This window comes from Mastigoproctus giganteus, chromosome 13 (genome assembly GCF_048544385.1).
Source record: "Mastigoproctus giganteus isolate SK-2022 chromosome 13, ASM4854438v1, whole genome shotgun sequence".
In the NCBI taxonomy this organism is placed as follows: domain Eukaryota; kingdom Metazoa; phylum Arthropoda; class Arachnida; order Uropygi; family Thelyphonidae; genus Mastigoproctus; species Mastigoproctus giganteus.
The window spans coordinates 160,465,674-160,482,285 of NC_143587.1; the positions used below are offsets into that span (position 1 = coordinate 160,465,674).

Consider the following 16,612-nt stretch of genomic DNA (forward strand, 5'->3'; position numbering starts at 1 on the left):
CCCTTTATCCATAGCAGCGATTTGCCTCCAATGCCACACTGCTCCAATCTGTGCAGCAGTCTTCCATATGGAAGTGAGAGTAGCGGTTGAAGCAAATGATAATTGGGACTTTGTCAGAAAGGTCAGTGTGGAACTTAGTAATTATAGGCAGAAATGGACATCATCAAGATTGGAACTGAGGGTATGTATATTTGTGTAATGAATGAGAATGCTTTTGGAAGTTTAGATCTTTTCCCAGTTCAGTTTCATATTAGTTTAACTATTTCTGCTACATTCAGTAGATAAAGTAAAAGTAGAGGGGGGAAGGATATGTGAATTAATGAAATTGATATAGTATTCTCACACAGCAAGAATGTACTCAGCTCCTTGACACTAAGTGGACTCAACGAAATTTGCTACATACGCACTACTTGGACTCACTCTCTCTCTCTCTCTCTCTGCAGTCACTAGCCGATAGAGTAGAGGCAGCAAATTATACCCACAGCTGATCCAGATGCCTGCTAGAGTTAACAACATGTTCAGTTTGGGAGACTAACCAGTTTACAGTATAAAGTTACAGTTTGTAAGTAGTTTACAGTTTTAGTACTTATGTACCCTTAAAATATAAGGAGTATTAAATGCCCATCATGATCTCAAAATAAATTACTCATATTGCACGACAGAAGAGATGGGAGTTGCTAGAGCTCTACTGCTCTAGAGACTAAACATGAGTTTTCCTACCTCAAGACTCCAGTAAACAAAGTGATGATATTGCACTGGATGACAAAAGTCATCCACCACTTGATAGTGTTTGGTGATACAGAGTGGCAGCATTTCCCTGTGATATGGACACCAAACCTCAACCCCCACTTACACTCACTTGGATCGTCACCTCCAGAATATTGTGCATGGTGTTTCAGACACTGCACATTGGAGTTATACCCAAGCTTACCAACAGTCCTCTATTTTAAAGGTAACATAAGATTCCAACTTCGTACAACTTAGTGATGGTCTCTACTGCAAAAAAGGGCCCCCCCCCTCTCCGAGACCCCATGGCCATTCTCAGCATCATGTAATTTAGCATTACAAGAATGTGAAATAGCTTGTCCTACATGATTTCTATTTCTCTTGGATTAGTGACTTCAATCTTCTGAATCCAATGTTTGCTCAGTGATGAAGTATTTTATTCCACACTGGAGAAATTTAATAGTAAAGTCTGATGAAACTCAAGAAGCTACTTTTGATCACATTTAGCATAAAGATCTTCTAAACATGCTCCCATTTCATGAACTGCCCATTGTTTTTGGCTTCTGGATATCGTTTGTTCTGTTCTAAGCTATCATGAATAGGTATTCAACCTAGATTCAGTACTTTCTCCCACTCTTTTCCTCTTGTATACCAATGACCTCCCACTGAAAGGAAACATACATTGATTTTCTGATAATAGCACTCCATTCTACCTACCAGTTTTGACAAATTTACCCTGCAACAGCCTCAACCTCTCAAAATTTGATACTGTTGCACATGGAAGACTACTGCACAAACTGGAGCAGTGTGGCATTGGAGGCAAATTGCAGCTATGGTGGTTGAGGGGGAGAAGACAGAGTAGTAATCAATGGACACTGCCCATCGTGGACTAATGTTATCAGGGTTCAGTGTTGGGTCCATTATTGTTTTCTGTATTTATAAATAATATTGATGATGGTATATCAAGCTTAATGTCCAAGTTTGCAGACGATACAAAAGTTGGCAGGGTTGTTAAAGACACTACTGACGCTATGCTGCTGCAACAGGATCTGGTAAGGTTGAGCAGATGGGCTGAGAGGTGGCAAATGAAGTTTAATATTGACAAATGAAAAGTACTACATATGGGAAACAGCAACCCCAAACCAACGTATATATATATATATCAACGTATATATATACACGTTGATATATATATATCAACCAACGTATATATATATAACGTATATATATCAACTCTGTGGTACTACACTGTCAGAGGTAGAGAATGAAAAGGACCTGGGGGTAATTGTGCAGGCAGATATGAAGTTCTCTGAGCAGTGCAGACGGGCTGAAAGAGTAGCTCATGGTGTCTTATCAATGATATACAGGAATTTTTCTAGCAGGGATAAGGAGGTGATTACTCCCTTGTATAAGGCAATGGTCAGGCCACACCTTGAGTACTGTATACAGGTCTGGAGGCCTCATTTCAAGAAGGATGTAGAGCTGCTGCAATGAGTACAGGGAAGGGCAACAAGGTTAGTGAATGGAACAAAGGGTTGCTCTTACGAAGAAAGGCTTAAGTTTTGCAAATTACAGTGTCTGGAGACCAGGCACCGGCTAGGTAATCTGATAGAGGTGTATAAAGCCTTGAATGGTTTGAGCATGCTCGATGCTGATGGGATTCTGCCTCTTGCTCAGAATAATCACCAAAGAGGGCATAAATTCAAATTGAGGAAAGACAGAGGTAGGATAGATGTCTGGAAATTTGCCTTTAGCCAGCAGGTAGTTGGTTGGTGGAACAGACTTCCATCCCTTGTTGTGGAAGTTGATAGCCTAAATAAATTTAAGGCTCAGCTGGACAGGTATTTCGAACGAACGGAGGGGTGAAGTGGAAGTTTTTTTTTTTTTTTTTTCTGGCTGATGCTGCATAAGCTTGCCTTCTTGCATCATATGCCTCTACTAATGCTAAAATATCCACCACCAATTTCTTAAATGCTATCTCCAGGCAATTTTTCAAATGGGGCTCTTTTTTGGGGAGAAATGAGACTTCTTGACTAGAAATCTACAATAAAGCTCAAATTTAGATATCTAAGCATTGTTGAAGATCACATTGTGGAATAAGAACATCACAAATATATTTCCTCTGCATCAATAAAGCTGCGTTTTATTTTTTGCTCTCAGCATTATTTTTCATCTAAACAACTGCTTCTGCACACATCTCAAATCTGAATCTGCTCTTTCGTGACTCTGTTCCACATCTGGTGGTACTGCCAAAACCTCTTCCAAGATTCTTGACTCTATTCAAAATAGGGCATTCAAGTTAATTAATAACCCATCTCTTACAAAGTCTCTCCACTCTCTGCCTCACACACCATCAGTTTCTACTGCATGCCTTTTCCATGGGCACAGTTCTTCTGAAACTATAATAGTAGTAGTAGTGGCACATGATGCAAGAAAGCAAGTGTAGGAGCTTATGCAGCATCAGCCAAAAAAAAAAAAAAAAAAAAAATCACACCATTCCCTCCAAATGCCTGTCCAGTTCCTCCTTAAATTTATTTAACCTATCAACTTCTACAACGACAGATGGAAGTTTGTTCCAGCAATTAACCACCCGCTGGCTAAAGGCAAATTTCCGCACATCTATTCTACATCTGTCCTTTCTTAATTTGAACTTATGTCCCCGTAGGTTCGTAATCTGAACAAGTGGAAGGATCCCATCAGACTTCAGCGTGCTCAACCCATTCAAGGCCTTATAGACCTCAATCAGATCACCGCGCAGGTGCCTGGTCTCCAGCCACTGCAATTTGCAGAACTTAAGCCTCTCTTGGTAAGAGAATCCCTTCATTCCCCTCACCAATCGTGTTGCTCTTCTCTGTACACGCTCAAGCAAATCTACATCCTTCCTAAAATGAGGCCTCCAGACCTGTACGCAGTACTCAAGGCGTGGCCTGACCATTGCCTTATACAGAGGGACAATCACCTCCTTTTCCCTGCTAGCAAAATTCCTATATATCATTGACAAAACCCCATGACCCGCCCTAGCAGCCTGTCTGCACTGCTCAGAAAACTTCATATCTGACTGCACAATTACTCCCAGGTCTTTTTCATTTCCTACCACCTTAAGTGTAGTACCACACAGTTGGTACGTTTCTCTGGGGTTACCCATATGCAGTACTTTGCATTTGTCAAGGTTGAACTTCAGTTGCCACTTCTTAGCCCATCTGCCCAAATTATCTAGATCCTGTTGCAGTAGCACACTGCCATTACTGTCATTAACAACCCTGCCAACCTTTGTGTCAACTGCAAACTTCGACATTAAGCCTGATATACCTTCATCAATATCATTGATAAATACACAAAACAACAGTGGACCCAACACCGAACCCTGTGGGACTCCACTAATAACATTAGTCCACGAAGAGCAGCACCCATTGATTACCACCCTCTGTCTTCTCCCACTTAACCATCCTTTTATCCATTGTAGCAACTTACCCTTAATACCATTCTGCTCCAATTTGTACAGTAGTCTTCCATGCGCAACAGTGTCAAAAGCTTTCCTGAAATCCAAGTATATGATATCAAAATTATTTTTTGCATCCAGTTCCTTTGTGACCACATCATAATAACCAATCAAATTTGTCAGACAAGACTTTCCCTTAACAAACCCATGCTGTGTTTGAATTATTGCTGCAGTATTGTCTAGATGATCCTGCAATGCATCTTTAACCAGCGACTCCATTATTTTACCCGGAACAGAAGTTAAACTAACTGGTCTGTAATTACTCGTGTCACCCTTCGATCCACCTTTGTGAATTGGGGACACATTTGCACATCTCCAGTCCGTGGGAACCTCCCCTGAGTCCAAGGATGCTCTCATAATTATGGCTAAGGGTTTGCTTAGTTGCTTTGCCGCCTCCTTTAAAATAACTGGATAGATCCCATCCACCCCAGGTGCCTTTCTTATGTTTAACTTCAACAATTTCTCCTCCACTTTGCTCTCAGTTATTACAAAATCATTAAGCACACTGCTACAATTTGATAACCTTCTTCCATTTTCAAATTGTAATAATTCCTCACGTGTGAATGTAGATGCAAAATACTCATTCAGTTTGTTTGCTATCTGAGCAGGATCATCAACAGTCGAACCATCGATGTCAAGTGGACCAATCATATTCATCCCCTTCCTTTTAGAGTTTATATAAGTAAAGAAATCCTTGTTGTTTTTCTTATCATCTTTTGCCAAAGATTTCTCGTAATCCGCCTTCGCCTGCCGAACCTCCTTTGTGACCTGATTACAGACTAGCTTATATCTGCCACAGGCTTCTTGGTCACCTGATAATTTATATGCATCCCATGCATTTTTCTTCTCTGTCACGAGTCTCATTAGTTCATTTGATAACCATTTAGGCCTAAACCTTGAACGATATTTCTTAATCGGTATATAAAGTCTAGTAGCTTCCACGATTAATTCTTTGAATGCTTCCCACTTAGAATTTACTGTTTGTAACATAGTCAGTTGATCCCACTGTACAGAATTTAAAAACTGTCTGAGACCACTGTACTCCCCTTTACGGAAGCAAAAACCCTTTCCTTTACCCCTGACGGTAGTTACCTCTTTGAGTAAATCCCACTTCAGCACACTGTGATCACTGCCACCTAGTGGTTCCTTTATCTGCAAATTCTTAATACACGAATGATCACTGCTGATAACCAGATCAAGAGTGTTACTTTCTCTGGTTGCCTCTCGAACATGCTGCTGCAGAAAACAATCATCCAATAACTCCACAAACGTCTGACTAGTGTGTGAGTGACCAACTCACAAGTTCCAGTCAATATCTGGGAAGTTAAAATCCCCCATTATAAGACATTCTGATTTACTGGCCCACTCTATTTCTCTGTACAATTGTTCATTGTACTCATTCAAGTCATTAGGCCTATAACACACTCCTACTCTTATTTTTCCTTTCGCAGTGCTTATCTCACACCAAACTGACTCAACAGAGCACTGTTCATCTATATTAACTGGGTGCACTTCCTTTGATTTTATGTTTTTCTTAATAATTCCCAGCACTCTTCCAAATCAGTCTGAACACATCCATGACCACTCAACATCCATTCACCATTCAACTCCAAACCACCCACAGAACCAAATTTTCTTCCTCATTTATCCTTTCCTATTTGTGCATTTCTCATTTATCCCTTTTCTACTTCTGATGAAAAACTGTCTTTCACAGCATATTTCCCTGTAAACTAAAATCTACAAGAATTCAAGTATAATATCAACGAGTCTCTTCAGTCTTCTTCTCAATCTTCAAACCCATTACATTACTAAGTACTATAAGTCTGCGTGTATACTTGCATGTACACCAATACTACGAGTAAAGGAAATAAATTTAATGAATTTGAGGTGCTGGTGAGGACATCAAAGTATTATGCTATTGGGATATCAGAGACATGGTGTCACGCAGAGATAAGGAATGCAGAATTGGAATATGGGGAGTACAATATGTACAGAAAGGATAAACAGGTTAGAATGGGAGGAGGGGCGATGCTGTCAGTTAAGAAACACACAAAATCTAAGGAAGTGCATACGGCTGACATGGGTGGACAGTGCAATGTTGAGTCAGTTTGGTGTGACATAAGCACTGAGAAAGCAAAATTTAGAGTAGGAATGTGTTATAGACCTAATGACTCTGATGAGTACAATGAACAACTGTACAGAGAAATAAGAGTGGGCCAGTAAATCAGTGTCTAATAATGGAGGATTTTAACTTCCCAGATACTGACCAGAAATGTGGCTTGGTCACTCGCACACTAGCAAGTCTTCTGTGGATTACTGGATGATTGTTTTCTACAGCAGTATATCAGAGAAGCAACCAGAGGTAGTAATACTGTTGATCTGATTATCAGCAGTGATTCTTCATGCATTAAGAATCTACAGATAAAGGAACCACTAGGTGGCAGCAATCACAGTGTACTGATGTGAATTTATTAAAGTTATTATTACCATCAGGGGTAAAGAGAAGGGTTTTTGCTTTCGTAAAGGTGACTACAGTGGTCTCGGACAGTTTTTAAATTGTATACAGCCGGAACAACTGATGATGTTACCAACAGCAAATTCTAAATGGGAAGCATTCAAAGAATTAATCCTGGAAGCTACTAGGTTTTTCATACCAATTAAAAAATACTGTTCAAGGTTTAGACCTAAATGGAAGCCAGATGACCTAATGAGACTTGTGGCAGAGAAGAAAAATGCATAGGATGCATATAAATTATCACGAGATGCAGATGACTATGGTAGATATAAGATAGTCTGTAATCAAGTCACAAAGGACGTTAGGCAAGCAAAGGTAGATAATGAGAAATCATTAGCAAGCAATGCAAAGAAAAACAGCAAAGATTTCTTTACTTATGTAAACTCTAGAAGGGATTAATCAGATTGGTCCACTTGACATCGACAGTTCAACTGTTGATGAACCTGCTTAGGTACCCGACAAACAATGAGTATTTTGCATCTACATTCACACATGAGGAGGTCTGTAGGGAAGTGGAGGGTAGAAGCTTATCAAACTCTGGCAGGGAGCTAAATGATTTTGAAACAACTGAGAGCAAAGTGGAGGAGAAATTGTTGAAATTGAACATACGAAAAGCACCTGGTGTGGATGGGATCTATACAGTTATATTAAAGGAAGCAGCAAAGGAAGTAAGCAAGCCTTTACCAATAATTATGAAAGCTACCTTGGACTCAGGGGAGGTCCCCATAGACTGGAGATGTGCAAATGTGTCCCCAGTTCACAAAGGGAGATCAAAGGGTGATACAAGTAATTACAGACCTGTTAGTCTAACTTCTGTTCCAGGGAAAATAATGGAGTCACTGGTTAAGGAAGTGATGCAGGATCATCTAGACAAGACTGCAGTTATAGTTCAGACACAGCATGGGTTTGTTAAGGGAAGTCTTGTCTGACAAATATTATTGGATACTATGATGTGGTCACAAAGGAACTGGATGCAAAAAATAATTTTGATATCATATACTTGGATTTTAGAAAAGCTTTTGATACTGTGGCACATGGAAGACTACTGTACAAATTGGAGTGTTATGGCATTAAGCGAAAGTTGCTACAATGCATAAAAGGATGGTTGAGTGGGAGAAGACAGAGTGATTATCAATGGACGCTGCTCTTCAAGGAGTAATGTTATTAGTGGAGTCCCCTCCAGGGTTCGGTGTTGAGCCCATTGTTGTTTTCAATATTTATCAATAATATTGATGAAGGTATATCAGGGTTAATGTCTAAGTTTGCAAACGATACAAAGGTTGGCAGTAGGACTTACAATACCGGTCAAAATCTTAACCGGTATTTCGGTATTTTTAATTTATGAAACCGGGATACCAGTATTCCAAAAACAAATTTTTCTCAATAAATTTTGATAATAATTAGGTGCAATAAAGAAAAAAACAAGTACTGTTATTACTTGAATTCATGTTTTAAATAAACTTTTATTGCAATAATAAATATTCCGAAAAAAATTATTAGAAATAGTTATTCTGAAAAAAAAAAATAAATAAAAAATACATATTGATACCACAAAGTTTAGTTATGTTTAGTATCCATACTATCTTTCCGAATAAAGTGAACTCTTAAGAAACATAAGCATATAGTGTTATCGTTTAAACTGGATCTAATTTTGGTACATATTTGATTAGCGGCAGAAAACATCCTTTTGGATTCTATGCTGGATGGTGCCATTGCACTGAGATAGTTGAAGGAGATCTCAGTCCATATTTTCTAGGCTTTGAACTTTTTTAGCAGAAACAGTTAAAAGTATTTCATTAATTGCCTACTCAAATTTATCTTTCAAAATCTCATTAGAATAAGGCAATTTCTTATTTTGGAAAGAATTTGCGGAACACTGATGTTGTATTCCATGTTGATCTTCCAAGGTTGAATTATGTTCGTCATTTTCTGAAGGAGAGACATTTTATTAAGCAAAGTATAATTTTCACTATAGTATCTTTACTAAGTCTGGGAGATTTGTTATTTGTTATTTGGTTTTTTTAGGAGCATTAGCAACTAAGGCCATATTGCTCCGGGATATGCGGTGGTCATTCCCTGAATGACCTTTCCGCATCCTCCGTATTTGGTGGTGACGGGCTTGAACCCCGGTCTAATCAAGAAGCGTGTGCTACGCACTGCTGCTCCTTCCCACCTGGCTACGGAGGCGCCCAAGTCTGGGAGAGAGCAAAGAGTGGGGATAAGAAATAAAGAAGAGAGGAAGTGCAATTAAGGAATTCTTCACAAATATAAATGCAAAGAAGAGGACAAATCAGATCGGAATCATATGTAATTGCATGGGTTATCATTAGAGACCCCAAATGATGTTGCAGATGAACTCAACAGTTACTTTGCATCGATATTTACAGAAGAAAAATCCTTTATGTCAATGAGAACATATGGGAGTGAAGTGGAAAAATATGTAATTAATGACATTGAAATTTCGCGCAATTATTTAAATGTTGAGCTATTGGTGCAAGAGCAGCTTAGGCTATAATGCACCTAGCCTAGGTAGATTATTTAATGAAAAAAACTTTCGCACCTACAGGCAAGTAAGACTCCTGTAGTTGATGGCATATGCTCTATAATTTTAAGGGAGGTGGCAAGTGAGTGCATTGAACCATTAAGGCTAATTATGAGAGCATCACTGCAATCAGGATTGGAAAAGTGCCAATGTATTGTCAATACATAAGGCAGTGATAAGAATGTAATGGGAAATTGCCAACTGGCCAGTCTAAATTCAGCAGTATGGAAAATATTTTCCATACTGCTCCATGGAAAATCATGGAGGCAATAATCAAGTGTGGAATTCAGGATCATTTAGACAGCAACAGAATTCTGAAGGATACACAGCATGGTTTTGTAAAGGGAAAATCATTTTAACAAATATGGTTAGCTATTTTGACAGGGTTACTTGTGAGGGAATAATTTTGACTGTTTATTTAGATTTCAGCAAAGCATTTGACTCAGTCCCACATGAGCGATTACTTTATAAGCTGGAAAAGGTTGGAATCACAAGGAAAATCCTTAGATGGATAGCACAATGGCTTGAGGGCACCAGGCAGAGGGTTGTGAGAAATGGTTATTCCTCAGATTGGGTTAATTTAAGAAGTGGGATTCCCCAAGGATGAGTATTGGGAACACTGTTGTTTTTGATTATCTTAAATGACATCTATGAAGAGATAGAGAGCGTGATGTCTAAACTTGCAGATGATGTAAAGATCAGTAGAGTAGTTAATGATCACCGCCAAGCAGAGCTTCTTCACAGTGACCTAGATAGACTTCCAAGATGGCAACTATGCTTTAATTCAGCAAAATGCAAGGATATCAAAGTGAACTTAAATTACCATATTTAATGTGGTAATTTAAGTTCACTTTGATATGGCAAAAATACCATATTTAAAGCAAATAGTAGTAATAGTAGTAATAATGGAAGCATGTGATGCAAGAATGCAAGCTTATGTAGCATCAGCCAAAATAACAAAAAAAAAAAAAAAAAAAAATGCACACATTCACTCCTAAAATTTACCCAGTTCCTCCTTGAATTTATTTAAGCTATCAACTTCCACAATGACAAATGGAAGTCTGTTCCAGCAATTAACCACCCGCTGGCTAAAAGCAAATTTCCACCTGGGGAACAGCAACCGCAAAATAACTCATACACTTGGTGGAGTTGAACTAAAGTCAGTAGTGGAGGAAAGGGACTTGGGAGTTACAATACGATCAGACATGAAGTTCTCTGAAAATTGTAGTCAGGTTGCAAGGAAGATCTATGGTGTCGTATCGATGATTTATCGAAAAATTGCTAGTAGAGATAAGAACGTCATAATCCCATTATATAAGGCTATTGTTGGACCATACTTGGAATACTATGCTCAAGTATGGAGACCTAAAAAAAAAAGACATCAAGATTCTTGAAAGGGTACAAAGACAGGTAACTCGCCTGACGAGATCGGCAAAAGGGCAACCATATGAGGAAAGACTTGGAATATGTGGGGTGCACAGCTTGGAAACTCGGAAACTTAGAGGAGACTTGATTGAGATGATTTTGCTGGTCAGGCTCTGCCCAGAAAAAGTAAAGTGAATGAGGACGAAATTTTCACGCTTATAAATGATTCTAGAACTAGGGGACATAAATTCAAGTTACGGGGGGGGGGGGTGAGAATTTAGATTGGATTGCAGGAAGTTTTATTTTAGCCAGCAAGTTAGAAATTACTGGAATCAGTTACCTACATGGGTGATTGGTTGGGAGAAATTCAAAGATCAGCTGGATGGGAGGAGGAAAATGCATAAGTTGTCTATTTGCTTTTCTTTTATTTATTAATTATTTATTTTATTTTATTATTATTTTACTCTCTTTTTTTTTTTTCCTGGTGCAGCATAAGCCTTAGGCTTCCTTACACCATATGGCCATTACTAATACTAAATAATTTGCTATCGTATTGTGTCCCGCTTTGCAAATACTGAAGAACTTGTGATAAATCTGTATGCCTCTGTGAAATACAGAGTTTCAATGCTGTATCCAATTCTCTAGCTATTTCAGAATTTTGATTGCTCAGAGTTTCATCATAAATTTTATGGCAACATCTGCAGTTAAAAGATTTACTTCTTTGTGGCATAGTGCATTTACCGCTAACTTTATGATTAATGTAGATATAGCCGCAGATAATAAATTAACTTAATCCTGACAGAAATAAATACTGAATCTAAATAAATTAAAGCTTTCTGCACACAATATCTCAACTCAAAAAAGCTTTCAAGCACGGACAATAAACCATTCCAACGAGTCTAGGAATCTAATTGCATGAAAATGTATTTGCCGATATTTACAAAATTTACAAAAGCTGCAGTATACTTTTGTAATATTTACTGCTGCAGTATACTTTTGTAAATGTTTATAATTTTTGGTTGGTGGTTATAAAATCACATAAAGGTGATTTTATAACCTTTATGTGATTAAATCAAACTATTTTTTAAATTAGTACTGAAAAACCAGTATTTTTGTATCAATACCGGTATTTGAATATTGTAAAAAATAAAATGATCGGGATGCCAGTATTGTAAGCCCTAGTTGGACAATAAACTGTAAGGGTTGTTAACAACAGTAAGCTACTGCAACAGGATCTGGAAAAGTTGAGCAGATGCACTGAGCGGGGGCAACTGAAGTTTAACATTGACAAATGTAAAGTAATGCATATGGGTATCAGTAACCCCAGAGTAAAGAATCAACTGGGTGGTACTAAACTTGGGTAGTTTTCTGAGCAATATAGATGGGCTGCAAGAGTAGCTCATGGTGTCTTGTCAATGATATACAGCATGGATGGCCAATAAGTCGATCTTGATCTGCCAGTCAATCGCAGCTTTAATTTCGGTTGATCACTTCACGACGAATTTTAAATATATATATATATAAAAAAATAGCTTAGTCAAAATCTAAATGTTATTATTATTTTGCACCACGCTTCACACACTTATTAAAAATCCGTTGAACCACGTGACTACTCTTGTCGCCACGCAGGCGCTAGGCTTGTCTAGTGAAAATTTATGCACTTTCAATGTGAAGAGCATAGTGTAGCATTTCTCAAACTGTGTTCCGTGAGATATGAACAAGTGTTCCGTGAAAATTGTAATTAATAATTAAAAAAATAATAATAAAATAAATAAATTTTGCATATTTGTAGCATACACCAGTTTTGTATCGTTATAATATTTAACATTTTTTTTTTTTTTTTTTTTTTTCAGTTATTAATATACTGGCACAGACTGATAATCAAATAGACTGCGGAAACATTTTATTTTGGCAAGCTTTGCATAGAGAAGTATGATTGAAAAAAGGAACTTTAAAACGAGAAGCAAAGTACTTCTAGTAGTCCAACTGAGGTTGATGAAAACGAACACAATATTGTCACACTTCAAAGTGAGAATGAACAATCGCAGCCTTTTGTTCCCCAAAAATCCGAAGTGAAAAAACAGGAACAAACTAATAAAAGACCGAAACGAAAATATAATGACAGTTATTTGAATTTCGGCTTTACATGTGTTGGAAATAAAGATGCTCCTGTGCACAGTGCGTCATATGTAGTAAAATATTAACAAACAGTTCTTTGGCTCCCGCTAAACTTGTGTTTTGTAAGTGTTCTGCGTATATGTTGTGAGATGAAAAGTGTTCTAAGACTAAAAAAGTTTGGGAAACACTGGCATAGTGTATGTGTCGAATTCTTATTTAGCTTACTTAATATTAATAACTGACAGTACTTATACGTTAATTTAATATACTTTGATTTAAAATGAATACCACAAAAAAGAGTAAAACGTATCATTTTCATCAAGAGTGGGAACTAGAATACTTTTTTGTAATGATAAAAGAAAAATGTTGTTGTTTGATTTGCAATGCTTCCGTGGCTTAAAAGTGCTCTTCAAGATCTGCAATTAGCATTGGCACATGATGCAAGAAAGCAAGCTTATATAGCATCAGCCAAAAAAAAAAAAATAAAAAAAACCCCCTTATTTCACCCATCCACTCGCTCCAAATGTTTGTCTAGTTCTGCCTTGAATCTATTTAAGCTATCAACTTCTACGACAGATGGAAGTTTGTTCCACCAATCAACCATCCGCTGGCTAAATGCAAACTTCCGCACATCTATCCCACAACCGTCTTTCCTCAATTTATGCCCACTCAGGTGATTATTCTGACCAAGAGGAAGAATCCCATCCGCATTGCCATCCCATCTCAAACCATTGAAGGCTTTATACACCTCAATCAGGTGCCTAGTCTCCAGACACTGTAATTTCAAAACTTCAGCCTTTCTTCGTAACGGCAACCCTTCACTAATCTTGTTGCCCTTCTCTGTACTCGTTCCAACAGCTCTACATCCTTCTTAAAATTATCTCGAAATACAGTACACTGTGATGCAACGCATCAAAAAATGAGTTAAAATGTGAGTGAATAATTTCGTGCTCATATTGCTAATGGTGTGTCCTTTTCTTTACAACTGGATGAACCCACAGAAGTTAGCAATACAGCTCAAATGCTTGTTTTTATTCATATGGTTATCAATGAATCTGCCACTAGAGAAGAACTGCTGGGTATGGTTTCGTTAAAAGAAAGAACTAGAGGTCTTGATATATTTAATGCATTCAAAAATTTTATTGAAAAAAATTAAATTACCACTATTTAAATTCGTATCACTAACAACAGATGGATCTAAAGCAATGACAGGGCATCTTAGCGGATTCTTCGCATTGTGCCAAAAGGATGACAAATTCCCAGATTTTTTTTTTACCACTGTATCATCCATCAACAAGTGTTAGCCAGCAAAAGATTAAATAGTAAAAGTGTTATGGACATAACTTTCAAAATCGTGAATTCGATCAGAGGACAATCTCTTCAAAGGAGACATTTCAAAATACAACTCGAAGAAAATGAACCAGATCTGATATTACACACAGGTGCGAGGTGGTTGAGTTACCACTGTATCCAGAGTAAGTTTCTACAGAGATTTCGAAAATTGCTAAATGAAATTAAAAAATTTTGATCAAAAAGGAGATGATTATCAAGAGCTACGAGATTCGGAGTTGTTGTATGATCTGGCTTTTTTGACAGATTTTACCAGTAAATTAAAGTGATCTGAATCACAAGATTTGGAATTACAAGGAAGAAATAAAAATGTGGGTGACATGATTAGTAGTATTTCTATTTCTATTAATTTTTGGCAATGGCTAAGGATCTCAAATAAAAAAATTCGATCATTTTGCAAACAAAATTATTATTTTTTATTAATATTTTGAGAGAGAGAGAGAGAGAGAGAGAGAGAGAGAGAGAGAGAGAGAGAGAGAGAAGTAGAAGGAAATTACCAGGAAAGAGAAGAATGATGATATCCAGCTCAGGACTCTGGGTGTACCAAGCCCATACTAACCAGATGTGATATCCTGTTGTTGAATTTAATAGTGAGAAACATGTTTCTGAAATTGAGAAAGTTGTGGATGAGTTTGAAACCAGATTCAGTGATTTTAAAACAATTTAAGACATTATTCAATATATTTCTTATCCATTCAATGTCGACTTAGATACAAAGCAAATTGCAGAAAAAAATTGCTGAGATTTTTCACATGGAGAAAAGTTTACTTGAAAATGAAATTATTACATTGCGAAATAATATCTTCCTAAAAGTCAGATCATTAGAAAAAGACTTTTGGAAATATGTTTGCCAAGAGAAGTATCCAAATGTAAAAAAAATGTATAGTGTAAAGTGTGCTAGTTGTCTGACGGCACCAGGGGTTCCCCCCATCTCTGTGCTGTATTCTTTGTAAATGACACAGAACTCTGTGGAGGTCAGAGATTTAAAAAGTATGTGGGGAGTGGAATGTTGTGTGGTGTTATGTTCTGTTGTTTCTCTGACCATTTAGCAGTTGAGCCCCCTATTGGGACCCACCACTGCCACGAGGAGGCAGGTCAGGCACCCAGTAGATTATTTAAGTACTCTAGCAGGCTCCGCCATCTAATTTCCAAGGATTTCAATAGCAAGGCCTATATAAAAAGAGGGGGGGGGGTGAACACTAGAATTTGGCCAAAACATATTTACAAGAAAGCGATAGAATTTGATTAGAATTCAGTGGCATTGTTAGAGGGTGTACTCGGTCAGTTAAGTTTGAGTGGGGAGACTGAAGACAAAACAGGTAGAAGGATGGGAAGGATAGAGTAGGCATCTCCCAAAGCGGTCAGTGGAGTAGAGATCCACCAGGCAAAGTATGGGGGAGGCAGGGAGAGGAGGAGACAGAGACCCATCTCCTCCCTCCCCTGCCTGGGGATGGTGTTTTAAAGGGAACCGGGTTATAGTACCCAGTTCAGATAGCCAAATGGCGTGTCGGCAGCAAAGCCGCTGTTGTCATCAGGTCCATGTGGTGCCAAATCCAGTAGGAAGGTCAAACTGCCCATCCCACTCTGGGGGGGTGGGATATGTTAGCTGGCAGTGGGCAACAGTGAAGGGATGGGGGAGAGACACATTTACTTCATTCATAATCCGCACTGTAAAAAAATGCAGTGAATTTTAGTTCCACATATCTATGTGAATCGGCCTTTTCTTATTTAAAACAAACAAAGATGAAGAATCACTCTACTCTTACACACACTTGCATACAGAAGATTCTTTACTGTTGGCCTTATCACAATATATCCTGGATTTTGAAAGCTTGGCAGATGACACGAAGATACAAACTTCACATAAATCAAAAATTTAAATATATGTTAATTTAAAATAAGAATTCTGAATTGTATTTAATTTTAAAATTTATAACCAACAAATTTCAATGTGTTGATTAACTTTTCTAAACAAGTGCAATGAAATTCTTGAGATGGTGGATCGCAGCACATTTTGAAGAAAACAAGTAGATCGTATCGCAAATTAAGTTGGCCACCCCCAATATACAGGAATTTTGCTAGCAGAGATAAGGAGGTGATTGCACCCTTGTATAAGGCAATGGTCAGGCCACACCTTGAGTACTGTATACAGGTCTGGAGGCCACATTTTAGGAAAGATGTAGAGCTGCTGGAAAGAGTACAGAGAAGAGCAATGAGATTGGTGAGTGGAACAAAGGGTTGGTGTTAACAAGAAACTTAAGTTCTGCAAATTGCAGCTTCTGGAGACGAAGCACATGCAAGGTGATCTAATTGAGGTGTATAAGGTCCTGAATGGTTTGAGCAAACTCAATGCTGATGGGATTCTTCCTCTTGCTCAGATTATTCACCTGAGGGGGCATAGATTCAAATTGAGGAAAGACAATTGTAGAATAGATGTGCGGAAATTTGCCTTTAGCCAGCAGGTGGTTGATAGTGGAACAAACTTCCATCTGTTGTT

The 16,612-nt window shown here is 37.9% G+C and overlaps 1 protein-coding gene across 1 annotated transcript in view; it reads right to left on the reverse strand.

Annotated features, from left to right (window-relative positions):
- The window catches only part of LOC150076552 (uncharacterized), a 382,951-nt gene that overhangs the window by 299,649 nt on the left and 66,690 nt on the right, over positions 1-16,612 (reverse strand). The gene's annotated exons all lie outside the window — the stretch shown is intronic.